Below are 17,316 nucleotides of genomic sequence, written 5' to 3' on the forward strand. Positions count from 1 at the left end.
TTACACGCTAATCGTCCTTACACCCGAGCGCGGAAATTGTTGGATGCGTGATTATTTGTTTCTTGGGATACAATCAATCCAGAGGACCCAAGCACCGTTGCAACCGTAATTGATACTCTGTGTATTTCTTACGGTGACAGGCTGTTTCTCCTTCGTGTAAAATTTTTTGTTGTAATTAATTCGAGATGTATATGGATGGATGTATAAGTTTCAATGAAATTTAATCCAATCAATTTTCATCATTCAACTGACAATAGACGAAATTCTGATGAACGCAATACTTTGGATTTAAAACTCAATGTAACAAAATCAGAGGGCGAGCATGCAACGGGAACGATGTGCTGTTCAAGATGACGTTCACCAGCGATGCACTTGGTCGATTTACCATTCGCAGTGAGGAAAAAAAAAAAAAAAAAAAACACACACAAACAAAGTCGGACAACGAGCGGAGCAAAAGACACGAAGGAGAAAAAAGAGACACCAGAGGGAGAGATAGGGAGGGGGGGGGGCGTAAAGAGAGCTCAGTGGAAATTGATGGATCTGCGTCAAACGTTTATTCATCGAGCGATGTCAATGATGAGACACATGCAGAGGCGTACACACGTTGTATGGCTGTTGCTCCAGCCTCTTCCGTGCCGCTGTGGCACATGTATACGTATACGCGTCAAGCGAATGAAAGCGCCTTTTATCCTCATCGCGTGTCACTCTCGACTCACTCCTCTTTTTTTACAATATACCCGCGCTCACCCACTGTCATACCTACACTTTCCTGCATCTGTGCTTGCGTGTCCAACTTTGCAATGCAAAGCCCATGTTACGCGAGTAATCGCGACATAAGGTTTTTTTTTTCTTTCTTACCCTGATCGCGCATCCTTATGCTTGAGGACGACTTTCCCTATACAATGACGTTGACGCGCTTACGTATCCTATAACTATAGCTTTTATCCATGAAAAAAAAAAAAAAAAAAAAAAAAAAAAAAAAAAAAAAAAAAAAACAGCGAAGGATTCTACGTTACATAGAGCAAGAGCTTTTTATTTTTAACTTTACGATGATTAATCGAACGAAACCAGCCGAGATGGCTGTGCCCGTGATACGTTAAATGAGCAGTCGATATGGGCACGCTTGCAAGTCGTCGTCAGTGATCGATTGGTCGGACTCTTTGTGCAGGAAGTGAAATTTCAACACGAAACGAGCGATTGTCAATAAGAGGAAGCGCCGCCTCAATTAAATGATGCATATAGTAATGCATATAGATGTATATGAGTAAGGTGACATGTTTCATGCTAACACACCTATGTATATGTATAGTGTACAGAGTACGGACATATAGAGCGTGTGTTTTTATTATTACGTGGATAAGATACGACGATTGTAAATAAACAAACGATCGACCGGTGCTGAGAGCGAGATAAGCTTTCGATAAATTTATCAGGAATTCGATGCGAGAGCCGGTGCACCACCACCAAGTGTGAGTTGCTGTTTAATCATTAAAAAAATAATAAAATCCCGCGGCATGTGGCGATGATGTGGTAAATGTATATTGTTAGTCTACTTTCATAGTCTGTTACCACATTTTAGTCTTGAGAGATTAATCAAAATTTAGCCAACGTTAAGAAAGTTTGTTTCATCTTTGGATGTGTGTGTGTGTGTCAACACCTTCATGGTATCATGAATATAATTATATCCTGCGTTACTATTAAAAAACGAGGCATCAATTTTCTAGGTGCTCAGGTACAACATTTTATTATACCTGTTACTGCAATATGAACAAAAATTTTATTCCCCAGAGTCGCAAGATCGCTCGTTATTTCCGAGATAAAAGAAAAAAAAGAGGAGACCGTGTGACTCTTCGACTGATGGACAGCCTTTAATCATGAGACACATCAATCATTAAAAAGCCATTATCAAGCCCGAGAGTCCCTCTTATCGCGACGAGCGTCGACCGGGAATTTATTTGCAGTCAAAAAAGCGAATGGCAAGTTACACACCAAACTGAAGGACGAACGTATTTCACGAGGAAATAAATTAAAAAAAAAAAAAAGCAAAACTGTCAGAGTTTCAGGACGAAATATGCCCCTCTTTTTTTTTCAAGAGCTAGCGATTTTGCATTTAACACCGATGAACACGCGGAAACACTACACTCGAGCGAGAATCAATCAAAGTCCGGACGCGAGAGCGAAATTTTTCAGATGATTGACACGCGTTCGTTCGCGTCATTATACGCGAAAAAAAATGTACGAGGAAGGGGAGGGGGTAAAAATTGGCTCAAAAAATCGCGAGCTCTGATCGGCCAGGCGACACACGTGCTCTAATTGGCAAGCTACGCATGCGTCCTCCCCCCCATTCTTACCACCCTTCTCCGCAAAAAACCCCCAGTTGTCTGCCTCTCCTCTTTATTCTCTTAATTTTTCATTTCATTCCTAACGCGTGTGTGTATATGGGTATACATATGCATGTAGGGGCGGGTACACGCGCAACTGTATCCGGGGCGCACACTGCACATGATTTAGAGACACCTGCTGTGTCGACTTTTGTTTACTCGGCCCATGCGCGCGCGAGTCGGTAGCTACTTAGTTGTACGTGTACACACACACATATATATATATATATACATTCCTCTCTCGCGCTCGCACTTACGCGGTGTTGTATACATAGGCTGTTTCGCGCTCCTATATACGTATAGAGAGCCGATCGCACGAGGGAGATAAGCCGGTGTAGCCGAGTTGTATAGTGTAATGTAAGCTGCGGGGCGAAAGCAAGCGATTTTTATTGGTTTCTTTCTGCTGCTACTTACACGCAAAGGGTGAAGATTTTTTCGAGTTGCCGGGGAATCAAAAGTCGTCGCGTGTTTGGAATCGTCGAGCTCGAGTGGATGGGTTATTTGAAGTGGTAAAAAAAACTTCATTTTTTTAATATAGATTTTTGGCTTCTCTGGCCCACTTGACACATAAAAATGGCCTGTCATTGAGAGACGGTTACTTCTCGAGTGATTGTCCTCAAACTGATGTAACGATTCTGCCCCGACCGGCAAGTATCGAGGAATAATTTCCAAACGCCGGCGATTTACAAAAGGCAACTGTTGTATACTTTGGCGTTTATCGCTCGTGCCAACCTTTTTTTTCGCGAAGAAGAAGATTACTATCGACCGCCAGTGCGTACATTAAAAATATTATCAGACCGATATTTCAGGCAGGCAACCGCGGTCACTTTTCACTGCGATCGGATAACATCTGCGAAACAGCGAGATAGCGGTAGCACGTACACGGGAAGTCCCTCTCCTGGTGTAAAATATTCGCCACGATAGAGTGTATCGTTTTTTTTTTTTTTTTCAAGGAATTAGAGAGTACAGAGAGAGACCACGCAACGCGCCTTATGTACCCCCTTGATTGCTGATTATTGCTTCGGCGGAGACTTTCTACGGGAGCCGTATACGGTGAAATAAATTTTAGCGATTTTCCCTTCGATTTTAAATTGTTCCGGATACAGTACGAGCTACGCTATACTTCGTAAGTGCTGGTACACCCATTCGTAATGGAAATCGGGCGCAAGTGTCTCTAGAGGATTTTCTGTAAAGTTAGTCCATAAAGAGCGCTGTTTCGTAATTACGAGTACGTACATCAGTTTTATCGCAATGGCACAACGACCATTGCAGTTAGAAAATATCATTGGATGTATATTACATACCTTCCAGAAATTCTCGAGAGACGATGAATTTTTATCTGGTTTTCTTTACAAATGCTCGTGAGACCATCGTTTCTTTGGAGATGCGATAAAAATCTTCTCTAGTTGTACGTACAAGTCAAACGTATGATTCATTTATATTTCGAGTACATTGACAACGATCTCAAGTGTCTTTAATTTTGATTTGTGTACGGCAGTCGTTAACCAACATGGTAATAAAAATTTGTACGAGCAGAAAAAAAATTTAACGCAAAAAGGTGAAAAAGACACATTACAAAAAAAAAAGTATAAAATGCGAACTTTGTAAGTAGTGTGTAAACAAGACTCTCATACTCGAGCTTATCGCACTGGTACATCTTTTCATTCAGCCGTGAGTCGCGGTGGGATAAAATTTCTCGCGGATGACACATCAGTGCGGGACGCTTCGCTCGTCAATGGGCGTTTTGTCGTCTCGAGGTCGTCGCACTGTTTTGACACTTCTCCTTTGACAAGAGAGCTAATTCTTTTTCGAGCAAAACGATATATACTGTCATCGCTCGCGGTTTGACGGATCACTCCGAGCAAACACCCGAAATTGACCGTTTAGTGGTAATTTTAATTTCGCAACAAAGCAGGAAATGCTTGACGGAGAACAAAGGCGCGTTCAAAGTTGGTGCAAAAAAAAAACGCTTAGCCAAACAGGCTCACAACTTTAGCCGCTTACTCTTACTGATAACTCGAGCAAATACAATTTGGAAAAGCGCGCATCCGTCCACGTGTTCCGTAAATAAGCCCATTAGACTCGAACAGGCACTTTTTACAACGCAATACCGATCACTGACCAAAAAAAAAGTCCAGCATCGCCACCCTCGTATCCTGCACGAATATTCTACCTCGACAAAAGGCCTATTCAAGCAAATCTAAGAATGTCGCATTAAAACTCACAGACAATAAAGGGACCTTCGAGCAAACGTCACGTTCGTCACGAGTCTCAGCCTAACAACGGAATAAAAGAAAGGCACTAAACGATCGTCAACCATACCGATCGCCCGAATAACTCTGAGTTAGAGAATAAGCAACAACCAATAGCACGCAACACGCTTGTCGAGACGGCAATGGCAACAATTGCCGATTAGCAAACTTCACAACACATCTCGTATACGGAGATGGAAATAATAACGTGGATACACACCGTGCAAGTAGTGGTTCCTGGCGAGGATGGCGACTAAATCGTCGAGGCTGCCGAGCGATCGCGGACGCCGGCAGCATCGGCTCTCCGGCACTCGGTACGCTCTCGCTGCATGTCTCACCATATCACCGCACTGCTGTACTTATTTTTCTTCTCATTATCCTTCCACTCACTTTTCTTTTTAATCAAGCTTTCAAAACGATCGGTAACAACAGAGTTGATTACACAATAAATGGATCAAAAACAATCGGAGCACTGAACGAGAAAACCCAGTGCGTCTGCTCACTAGTCGCCGATCACTTTGGTCTCATGTCGGCTGGGCTCACTGAAACTCGACGTAAAGTAGGAGGATGGGCCCTCGCTTGAGGCCCCAGCCGAGCTGACCGGATATCATTCGTCACTCGCTGTCGAGACGCGCACTCGGCGTCATCGGTACAAGAGTACCGGCCACTCGTCGACACGAAGACACGGCAAATATAAAAAGCGCGCACATAACGTGCGAGTCACATTAACCGGATACAAGCGCGCCTCCACATATATTTACACGCTCCCTCGTGTGTATAAACTAGCGGATGAATCATGTGTACACAGCAGCGACGACGACGACACACCAGGTGTGTTGTTTCGTCGTTTTGGGGTCGCACATGTGTGGCGATAACGCCACTATTGCTGGAGAGATAAGAAGAGCCGTTCACAGACATCGAGCACACTCGCTCTCTGTAACTACACTGATAATAGATTTTTTTAGCCAGTGTTTTTTTTTTCTTATTGGTTTGTTATTAAGTAGACAATAATGTTAATTTAACAAACTAGGGTAGCAAAAATTAATTTCAATAAAGATCAATCAACGGTGCGCGAAAAAACAAAGTCGCGGTTTATTTACGAGCCTATGCGGAGCGAACGAGCGTTCGATACACCCTTCCGCGACGGCAGCACGTGGCGCACTGACGGCTCGGCGGCTCTTGTCGCACCCCCCTCCAGCGTACCGCCCCCTCCCCTCCGTCTGTCTCCCTTACTCGCTAAGAGGCGCCCTTCCCCGACGACGACAGACCGCTCGTCCGGCATCAACACAGCAGTGCCCGCACGTTCTCTCTTCCCCTCACACTGCCCCTTCCCCTGCTCTGACTACTTCTGTCTTTCTCTTCCACTGGCTTGCTATACACACCTTCCCAATAGACAGAAAGAGAGACAGAGAGGGGAAGTGCACCCCTCCCTTGGACCTGTCGCTCTCCCCACTACCGGGGTGGAGTGCTTTATCTGTCTCTCTTGCTCTATTGCCGATGCCGGCTGTGTACTGCCCCTCCAGTCGCTCTCCTTTCTCGACGCACCATGAAGCTGCTGGACGGGAGCAACGGAGAGAGGCGCCCATTCCACCCACGCCCCTCTATCCCACTTTACGAGTTTTCAAGTCCCCCGTCTTCTCTCCTCCTCCCCCCGCCCCCTGCAAATGTTCTCTCGCTCGCAGCTGATTGCCCAGTGCGCCCTGATTATCTCTCTTTCTCCCTCATTCCCCCTCCCTCCCCCCACTCTCTCCCTCTCTCTCGCTCTCTGTCTCTATATACTTGCATGCATGTCCAAGAGTCACGCTGTGTCTCTTTCGTTCCTTCTGCACCCCCGGGAGGATTTCTGTGGGGCTATTTCGCTTCTTTCTGCAGTCTCGTCTGTCTGACCTGTCTCTTCTTCCTCCCGCCTGTCCTTCCTCTGGTTTCTAGATCCCCTCCTCCGCGTCGCCCCTCCCCTACCTGTCGTGGCTTTCGCGTACTCCTGTCCGTCTTCGTCGAGGCGAGCAAGTCTTCAATCGAGTCTCGTGTACATACATGCACCGAGTATAATAGCGCGTCTGTGGGCGTATGGGATGATTGGATTATTTTGAGAAGGAAGAAGGGGTTCTCTGTTGTTTTTTCGATCGATACGAGGCTTACAGCTTTTTTTTAAATTGTAAGCTTTTCTCACGGGACATAACACACTTATAATCATGCTGAGAAAAAGTTACGTGCACAGAGTTAAATTTGACATCAATTATTACAATGAAAACTGAAAGTGTTGAGCTTTTTCATATTTCATACCTATACTGTACGGATTACTGTGATGACATCTCTGTAACTTACCTGAAACAAAAAAAACAGACAGATTACTGAGTGGTGTTTTTTTATTTATTCATATTTTCATCTAAATCGCAAGTATAAGTGTATTGAACGAAAAAAAAATTCATAAATTATGTATCATATAGAAAACTAGTATTTTATAGATAAAAACGTATGATTTATTAGACATGTAAGTCACAGATTCAAATAAAACTTAAGTATATTTTTTTATAATGCAACATGAAGGAAGACCCAATACTGGACTTCACTTCAGCTGATACAATTATCGAGGCAATTATAAAAAGTGTTGAGAAAAGCTCAAATGAAATCCTAGAAGTAGAAGACGACATCCAAATCAAGATTTTTTAACCATGGCTTCATAAACTCTTGACGGGTATATGTCACATGTACCAGGAATGATTTCTACAGCCTCACTGAGATCATATATTAAAATAAGAGTACAAATATTTGTAAGACTACGTGTGTCTATTTGGCTTTTTTATCATTAGATTGGATGCTCGAGATAGTACATGAGATACCGTGGAATTTTAGTGTGGGATTAATCAAAACAGCTGCTTCGCTGTCAAACAATATTATTCATTCAAGACTTATTAACATTTTATTTACGTTTTGACACTAGTAAAATATTCAGCCAAAAATTAAGACCTAACAACATATAGATTAGTTATTAAGAAACCATTTTGCATAAGATTATTCCAAAAAGCTGGTTATGAATAGTTTCTCCCACACGGATCCGCAGTTACGACCCGAGTTAGAACGCTCTACCTAACACCTTGCTTGTTTGAATTAATTAGTGGGATGGTGAGTCGAGATGGCACTGTATGTGGATTTTCTTTGATATTTGTGTAGTTGTTTATTTATTTGCTCATTCAATATGTTCATTATTTATCCATTCCTTATGTAACGTGTCATATACCACTATTGCGCATCTATTTAATAATTTTAAATCCAGTTCAAAAAGCGAAGACTGATAAACATAAATATTAAATGTCGATTGTATTACCAAAGGCGTTTTTCTGTGGTATTACTTGAACTAATGTTTGACAATTGCTAAACTGGATCATATTACAACCAACCAGGATATATAATTAATATTTTGGAAAGTGCCATTTAGTGAAATTGGCACCCGTTGGCACGAAATTTAATAATTTCTCGCTTGTTATACGCTTGCCTGATTCGACCATGTTAAAGCGATGTTGCCGTCACAAGAAATTATTTTTACGCATGAAACTTTTTATTTTGCGTTAATTATAAATCGGACACTATGAGCTCCGATGTCCCTATAATGTATGGAATGGAAAAACGCAAAACAGACAGGCCACCTCGCAGGGGGAGATAAAAGTAGCTCAGAAACAGAAAATCGGATAAACGATATTTATAGAGCAATTAAGAGCTTGTCCGTATACATCACATTAAGAATATTGTTTGTATACGCGAGTGTTCTCTGCCATTCACCGCACGCCCATATTTATACTCGCACACACACATAAACAGTCCGATCTGTCCGGATGAAGTTATTTCCAGGGATATGTGCGTAGAGTAAATTTGTTTAAGGATTTATTGCGCGTTAGGTGAAGAAGAAGAAGAAGAATCAGAATAAAAAGGCAAAGAGAGAGAGAGAGAGAGAGGTGTATTGTTGATAAAGTCGAGCAGTAACTCATTCAGCGCTCTGTCACGCGAATCTGGCGCGCGCGAGGAGAAGGTCGAAATGAAATGGCGTAGGAAGGCGAGTTCCTGCACCTGATATAGTGCGGCCTGCGCCGTGCAGGACGACGAGGAGGCAGGCAAGTCCGACGACGACGTGAGCCCTCAGCGCAAGAGAGAGAGAGAGAGAAGGAGAACAGCAGCACACTCGTCTCTTCAATGCGAGAAACTGCACGGCTGCGTATACGTATGTATTATATACACGTAAAGGGAGAGCAAAAGGAGCCCTCCTCCTCCTCCTCCTCCCCTGCACCGCTCGGAGCCTTAGGAGTTTGGTAATAAATCTCGGTGAAAAAACACACATGCGAGACTTCTTTCCTTTCCTCTCTCCCTCTCGTTCCTGTACCCTTCAAGCGAGTGCGCCCAGCTCGCTCTCTTACGTCTGTCTTGTTCGACTCGCACACGTCTCACGGAGCTCTCCTCCTCGCTACATATGCGCGTCCATCGCGTGCGCCTCCTTCCTTTCTTACACCCTCTCCTCCTCTCGGACGTCTCGTGCACGAATTACACTTACACTCTTTGCTTCGCCTCTCGCGTATATTTATATACATTTATACTCCGATTAGTCGAGCCGCTCTCGAAGAATTTCCGACTTTTCGGCGCAGCTGCGGGGGCGTCTGTTTATATTTTACGTATATATATACATACATATACGCGTAGAAGTAGAAGCTACAAACGAGACCGCGGGAGAACATTGCGGCTGATTAATTTATTTCGACGAGCCGGCTCTCCTATGGTGTTCCGGAGTCTTCACGCGAGGATGATTAAATTTGTCCTGGATGGCAAAACACGCAAAATTTTGATTAACAATGAACTATAGTTGCAAATAAGTGATGAGCTCGTTGTCAGAGATCCACAGAAAAATCGAGTATGCAATCAGGATAGCCAGGGGATGCCCACTGCTGCTTCTGTGATAATATATATATTTTCAGGTAGCTCCGGGGGGTGGGGGTCGATTAATATCCCGGCGTGGACCTCTTATTCAGCTCTAGTCGTGCCAATCCCTCATCCTCGCGTGTGTGTCTACGCTGGGCCGCCTCTCGGTTCCCTCAGCAGTTCTCTATACGTATAGGTGCATGCGTGTATGTATCGGGTTACCCTGTCTTCGTCTTTTGGTACGCGGACACTCTCTGGCCCCTTCGCGGAGCAGTGCATACATACACGTATAGGGATCGCGAACGAGGTCGACGTGATCTATGCCTCGCGCGAGAGATGCGCCGAGCGTGTCACGGATTGCTTGATGCATTGGTATACGTATGTACTCACCTGATCTTCTCTTGCTCGCCTCCTCGTGTATGTATGGATACATATATACATATATACGTATTCTCCCTCTCTCTTATTCCCTCTGACGCGACTGACTGCTCAACTGCTCTTGTCAGCTTTATTAGCTGTGGTTAATTCGTCCGTTCGCGTCGACGTCTCGAATCCGATGTTATCTCCGAGCATCAAAGACGGCCCGAGTGATTAAACGCCGAAAAAGATGGCTCCTTATTTGGATACGACATTAATATTTCATTTGGATGACCAGTTCTTTTTTTTTTTTTTTTTTTTTTTTTTCGTTTATTATTTCGAGGAATATCAACGGATTGGTTGGTTTTTCCCACAACTTTGATTCGCTTTTATTTTGACTAGGACATCATTTTTGTAAAGTATAGTTTTATGACTTGTTGGTATCCGTAGGGTATTGTGATGGAACTTCATAGATTATTTAAAACTCAGAATCAATTGAATACCGTTCAACTCTAATATAATCGATAAATTTTCATAAATTAATTGAGATCAGAGTGCTAAATGTCACACTTCTAATTTTGGAAGTATATTATTTGTATTGCCGTTTATTCTGGATTAATCTTGAAATCACTCGAAAGTGTCCCTATTGTTTTATAATTAGAGAACAGAAGAGATCTTTGCCACGCGTGTCTATAACTGAAACTCCGAGTTAAACGTATAAAATTACGGCTCGAAGGGTGTAAAATATTAAATGCAGATTTACGAATTGCTGTGATGAACAAGATACAATCGATGCATTGTCAATTAGTGAGACTCAAATAGGCCGATAGTCTAAAAGTAATGTCAATTAATTCTTTATTAAGTAGTACTGCAAGTGTGACGTTACAATATTATTGACACATTCACTTGATACTCGACTTGATATATTTGTAGGATCGCTCATAAAGAGAAAAAAAGTTTTTAGGTGAAACTTGGCGTTATTTATGAAGGATCTCTTTCAAGATTATTTTTATGGCAATGATTCCCAACAATAACTCTTCAGAATACACTGTAGTTTCAACAATCACCTCTTCATTGGAGCTGTAAGTATCTCTTCCTTGCGTGATTCTTTTCGAGATTAACCAACGCGTAATAATTATATTAATAAAACAAACGAGGACTAAATCTGGAGGATACAGACTTAAAGTGCAATTTGTGCAATTTTACAGTTGTTGCAACTGGCTCGAGATACATAACATTATCTTACTTTAGTATTAACAAACTGTGTACTTTTCTAAATTCAACAGCAGGTTGCAGCTCAAAGGCGAGGCCTGCCCAAATTACCGGACGTCGTACTCTGATTAATCATTTATAATTTGCCCGTACGACCAAAGCCCTCGCGCGAAAACACCTAATACGAACCCTCTCCCCTGCGCGGATTGACATGTTTATAGTGATTCGCTTCATAAACCATAAGGATCCGATTCGAAGCTCGCGGGTATAGCATCGGGGCATAATCATCATGATAGGCATAAATCGCGACCTCTCCCGATGCGCTCTCGCGCTATTGGTGACGCCCAAAATATACCAACGCCGCTATTACCCCTATCTCCGATAGCAGCGCAGGGGCCAAAAATTTTGTCGTCGTCTGGCGTTAAATATCACTCTGACGCAATTTAATAATCCGAGAGAGAGAGAGTGGGTCCCCAACCAAAAATAATATCGATAAATTAATACCATACGCTGGGCAGCGCTTCGGAGAAGCAAATCACTCCTTCTCCCTGGCGTCTCGTCCTCGTTGCCAGTACTCTTTATTTTCTTGCTTTTTTTTTTTTTTACCGTCAGATCCTCAAACTCGTCTATTTCGAGGTCTATTTTAACATCCCAAAGAGCCCCCCTGATGCCCAACGCGCGTAATAACGTTGCGAGCTGATTTATCGCGGCTAAATAGGCGGAGCGATTCCACGTACTCGCGGGACAGATCGACCGAAAGCGAAATTTAGGAGCAGAGTCGCTGCTTCCGGTATATACACCTACGATGTTGCAGTACAGGTCTAGGTATATATATATATATATTGCGCGCAGAAGAAAGTCAACACCTGTACACTTTGCCGTTCCCGCAGCCTGGCCTGTTATGACAGTTGTATAGCACGCGGGTATAAGTTGTGCCGGCTCTTTATTTTCCCTCCCTTATGAATTTCAATTTTCGTTGATCCTCCACCCGAAGAGTTACCACTGGCAGGGTATTCGCATCGCTGTGAAGAGACGAAGATGAATGGCGCCGAGATCTGATGCCCGATAAAGATGCATATTACGAGCTGCGTAACACTGTCTCTCTCTATCTCTCTTTTTCTGCTTAGCCGGTTATTACATGCAAATCGCCGTTGCGTTGCACCGCCCGAGCGAGGAATGCTAATTTTTTGCGCAAACAGGGAGGCCCCGTACATACATCGGTACAACGAACAAACGGCTGGAAGGTGCATATGAATTTTCCACCGCATGTGCGCCTTTCGCAATTTGATTTTTCGATTCGTCCTTTTACTTTTGGCTCGGTGGAAAAAGCTAATTGCGCAAGTGGCGGGGATGTGTGTCGTCGTGGATGTACGTGCCGATCGACGATCATTTCGAAAGAGACCCTCTCTTGGACCGTAAATCACTACTCCCGTGGGATACGCGCCTGGCCATTGGGACGATTTTTTTTTCCGGCTAATGTATACATATATATATATACACGGGAAGAGAGAGAAATGAAGAAACGCTGAGTTATACGTCTCCGGCGCGTAGCGTAGGCTTTACCAATTTATTTTTGTGCTTGTACGAAAAAAAAAAAAAAAAAAAAAAAAGCGATCGGCCGGCCCTCGGTGTTTTATATACAACCGGAGGAGCGTGGCAGCTGGCTTCTCCGGCGCCGCCGCTGGATTAACGAATTCGGGAAATTTATGTACCCGAGAAGCATAATGTACAGGGCGACGCTGATACGCGATGTCCCGCGAGTCAGAAATACACTTGGCCGTATTTTATTCCATTTTTGAGGGAAATTCAGCTTTTACAACAACAGCTGTCGAGCATACAACATATATGTTGATTGGTTCACAAGGACGAAAAAAAAAAAGGACCGTGAACACAGGATACGCCGAAGGAGTTTCACCAAATATATTACACAACCCGCCAGAGGTACGATTTAGCGGGCAGTTCTAGTCGATACAGTTCGCGGTGTTTACTACGCCGAGATCCATAAGACGCAAGTGATATTTCCAACCATGGGCACCGTTGGACGTCCAAAGGGTATCGTCGGAATGGACACGTCCTCGCATTTTCATGGTAAACCCGAGTGTCCTGTCCCTCCGAGGTAGGGGATGCACGGTCACGCACTAGGTCGATGTGTGCGCGATTACGGGAGGAAGGAAGGAAAAAAACCGAGCCAGCTGTAAAGGAGACACGGAAAAAGACAAAGGGAAAAAAGGGAAGCAAAGTGCATAGTGGCCGTAATGTTGGGGAGGGAAAAAAAAAACTCTTAGCGAGAAAGGAAGAAAAAAAAGAAAAGTATGTAGTGAAAGAGAGACGAAGGGCTGAAGACTCGCTGAAGACGAGAGAGAGAAACTGGCGCGAATAGCTTTGAGTGTTAGAGAGAGAGGGGGGGGGAGGAGGGAAACGGGGCTGGTTACATTCTACGGATCAGGGAGCTCGATAGCGTGCCGAAGTCAAGGCGTACGGCAATAAATCCATTTTTCGTGAAGGGTCGAAGCCAGTCAGCCAAGCCAACAGCAGCGTGTATAGCCGAGGAAGGAGCAAGAGGAGAGGGTAATGGAGGGGGGTGTTAAGGGAGGGCAGGGTATATATGGGGAGGGGGGACGAGGCGAGCAGGGTCTGATTAGCAGCCTGACTCGGCCGTACAGGATGACAGCCAGTGAGTTATAATATTGCCCATCCATCTATTTATCTACTCCATCGCTCTTCCCCCTCCCCCTTTCTCTCTCTCTCTCTCTCTCACTCGCGCCACCTTCCCGCGCCACACACTCTCCTCCATGCCCGCCTCTCTTTTATTCTTTCGAGCGCGTGTGCTGCTCCTTTCTTCCTTCCTTCTTCGCCCTATGTGAGAAGAGAGAAACAGTCCAAACTCGTCGAGGCTCTCTCTCTCTCTCTTCTTCCCTACGTTCCTCGTCGTCGTCCGCCCTTTTACGGCCGAATTATAAGCGAAAGTCGGCAGGATAAGTATAAATTAAGCCTCATCGCAGCAGCAGCAGCAGCATCGGATCCTTTTGTGGGATGTCAAGTCTTTGGTACACGAGAGAGAGAGAGAGAGAGAGAGAGAGAGAGAGAGAGAGAGAGAGAGAGAGAGAGAGAGGTCGAGCACTATTTGCGCGCGTATCTAATGCGGGGCTGGACTATACGACGTGGCGTTTGGTATTGGTCGGACGAAAACGGTAGTTATTAGCTTAAAGGTATTTCCGAGTGAGCGCGGATGTGGGTGATGATTATCGAACTACCGTAATTAGGATCATTGAGAGGAGCCAACGACGCCGGTGACCTTTTTCGGGAGAGGGATCACCGCTGGATGGACGTTTTTACGACTTCCTGTGGAGATTTCTTCTTTCTTCCCGAAAACCTTTCTTTTCTTTTTTTTTGCCCCCCCCCCCCCCATTTTGTGGACTCCTTCTTTAATTGGCTCTCGGCGTCTTCACTGGCCGTTCTTTGAAACGTGATTTTCGTCACTTCTGTGAAACACTGTACTGCTACTCTCGTAAAAAAAGGTTTTCAATCGCACCTTCTCCTGTGATATTTGAGGGACATGGTATTTCTTTTTTTTTTTTTTGTTGGTTTGGGTGACTTTAATCAATGGACACAATTACCAAGCATAGCCATTCTTGTAAACATTCATCTTTTTGGAACAACTTGTGCCTTCGTCAAAACAGGACTCGTTCACGAGATTGATATTTTTTTAAAAGAAAAATTATAAACTTTCCTTGGAATTACGTCACTTTTTGGTAATATCAGGTGCACATTTTTTCCTGTCCGATGGTTTGAGAGATTCCAATGGACAACTGTTCTTTAAAGGTGCATCTTTTTGTAACAGTTTCTGTCTCTATCAAAACAGCGTTGCAGCATCACATCTAAGCGATGGTTCCTTATAACATTATGGTAATCGGTCTGTATTTTTAAAGGCTGTACACTTTCATTCATTTAAAGTTGTTTCAAAACATCCAAAAAAACTCTACCCTCATTTGTGGGAATGCCGTCCTTCACACTTGTTTGTTTTTTTTGTACGCCCGGTATATGTTGAATCTCTAGATTTTTTCTGCCCTATTTGTTATACTTGATGAAACTCGCAAACTTGACAATATTGTTATAATAACGATAAATAATTGAAAGTCAAACAAAGCACAGTTAATTTCATAATTAAGATGTTGGGTTGTAATTTATAAAACCCTTGTAATAATCATAAGCTGGCATACAACACTTTGTGCGTATCAATGATATTATTAGATTTGTAAGTTAAATTTAGTACACCTATAAAAAAAGTAATTTAAATCACTTGCCAAAACGTTTTTTCCCCCCATATTTCACAACCCCTCGAAACAAACGCGCAACAAAGGATGAAGTTTTACCGCACACTTGCTCAAAATAATAAAGTCCCTTGCATCGGGTCACGTGCGCCCTCCATGCATGTCCCTTTATCAAAAAATAACCCACACCTCCCACCCGTATCCCCGCACTCGAAATGAAAAAAAAAAAAAAAAAAAAAAAAGACACATACCCACCAACGTGTACACATCCATCGCCATTCGCCGATATAAAGGCGCGCGGCACTCCATAGAGAAACAGAAAAAGAGAGTTGGACAGCTCGAGCCTGAAGCCGCGAAAAAAAATGAAGCTCATTTAACATCACTGAGAGAGAGAGAGAGAGAGGCAGGCGCACAGCATCAGTGACCCTTGCAAATCTTTCTGCGCTCCGCTACGATCCAACAGGAGAAGAAGAAGAAGAAGGAGGAGGAGGAGTAGAAAAAGAAGAAAGAGGACAGACACCTCCTCTTCTTCTCTTCCTCTCTATACATTTCAAACTGGCATAAGACGCATCTCTCGAACTTTCGACGCGAAGCAGTTCATATATCTGAAGTATGGTCGCCATAAATAAGCGACCCGTCCGTTTCGTTCTTACGTGTGTGTGTGTGTGTGTGCTCGTTCCTCCCGTCTCTCTCGGTCATACGTCAAGACACTGCATCAGAGAACGATCCAACAGAGAGAGAGAGAGAGAGAGAGAGAGAAAGAGAAAAAGAAGGCGGGGGTAAAAGAAGAGAGAGAACGGCCAAGCCGACCTCCCCTTTGCGCTTTGCCGCCCCCTTCCCACGACTCAAAATTTCCTTCAGGCCAAACCTGCCACCACTGCTGCCACGTCTCTCTCTCTCTCTCTTTTTTTCCTCCACCACGACCATAATATTATATATACCTGCACCGGCAACCGAGAGAGTCAGTCCACACTGACATAAGTACGTATACATGTACAGCACGATGGACGTGTATACATATACATGCATCATTTGATGCTCGAATGGCCCCTGGACTGCTGTCCTATTCTCCCGCACCCGCCCTCGCTACATTGCATATATGTATACACTTTGACTTCGATGGCGCATATATACATTGACGCGCGTGTGCGCATATACATAATATGCATATACGTGTTGTCGAAAAACATTTTTTTTCTTCCCTCTCTTTATTTTTTATCTTTATGAGCCGTGTTATTTTTAAGTGTTATGGCCATCGAGTCCTTGCTGTACGCTATACTATACGTGCGCCTGATATGTGCATGCACATCCGAGGTATACATATAGGGACACACACGCGTGACTGTTCCTCTTTCGTGGAGGGGGACGAATGGTCGCACGGGCGCGTTTTTAAAAGGCCCCCGTTGATTTATGCTTGCAAATGTTGCGTGAACACCGCGAGCGAGCCTCTCGAACTTCTGATGGATTTGTTAAAGGAAAATTTTTATTGGACGCTCGCATGCGGGCGAACGAGATTTATGCCGTCCCGTTCGCTATTGACTTGATCCTGTTCGTGCCCTGTTACATTGGCATTATTTATATATTTGTCGTACGTGTTCGTTCTACATGTGTTTCGGGGAAGTTGCATTGGGAACGTTTATTCGTGAAAAGTCTCTATACGTTTACTTTTACTTTTTTTTTACAGTTAAGTATAAGATTGAACATCGCTGAAATTGTTAATGGTGAAATATGGGTCGAGCCACGTGGATCCTAAAGCACACAACTGAAAGGGGTTGTATGTTTCTCCACACTATTCGTGAGCCACTTATTTTTACCCCTTAAAGGCCAATTTGGTCACAGAGTCACCTATAGTGTCCAAGTATCCCGAGAGGTAAACCATAGTCAAAGAGTACAAGTGACGAGTTGTTTCATGAGTTTAAAGAGCTCATGTTTAAACGATTA

General features: G+C 43.8%; 1 protein-coding gene across 1 annotated transcript in view; it reads right to left on the minus strand.

Annotated features, from left to right (window-relative positions):
* Positions 1–5,301, minus strand: part of tio (zinc finger domain-containing protein tiptop) — a 107,288-nt gene extending 101,987 nt beyond the window's left edge. Inside the window, exon 1 of the mRNA XM_014353749.3 lies at positions 4,854–5,301. The gene's annotated coding sequence lies outside the window, so the exon portion shown is untranslated. The remainder of the gene's footprint in view (positions 1–4,853) is intronic.
* Positions 5,302–17,316: the final 12,015 nt, after the last annotated feature.

The sequence above is a fragment of the Copidosoma floridanum genome, unplaced genomic scaffold (assembly GCF_036245765.1).
Source record: "Copidosoma floridanum isolate Cflo_tuat_1 unplaced genomic scaffold, Cflo_Japanese_pri ptg000030l, whole genome shotgun sequence".
NCBI lineage: Eukaryota > Metazoa > Arthropoda > Insecta > Hymenoptera > Encyrtidae > Copidosoma > Copidosoma floridanum.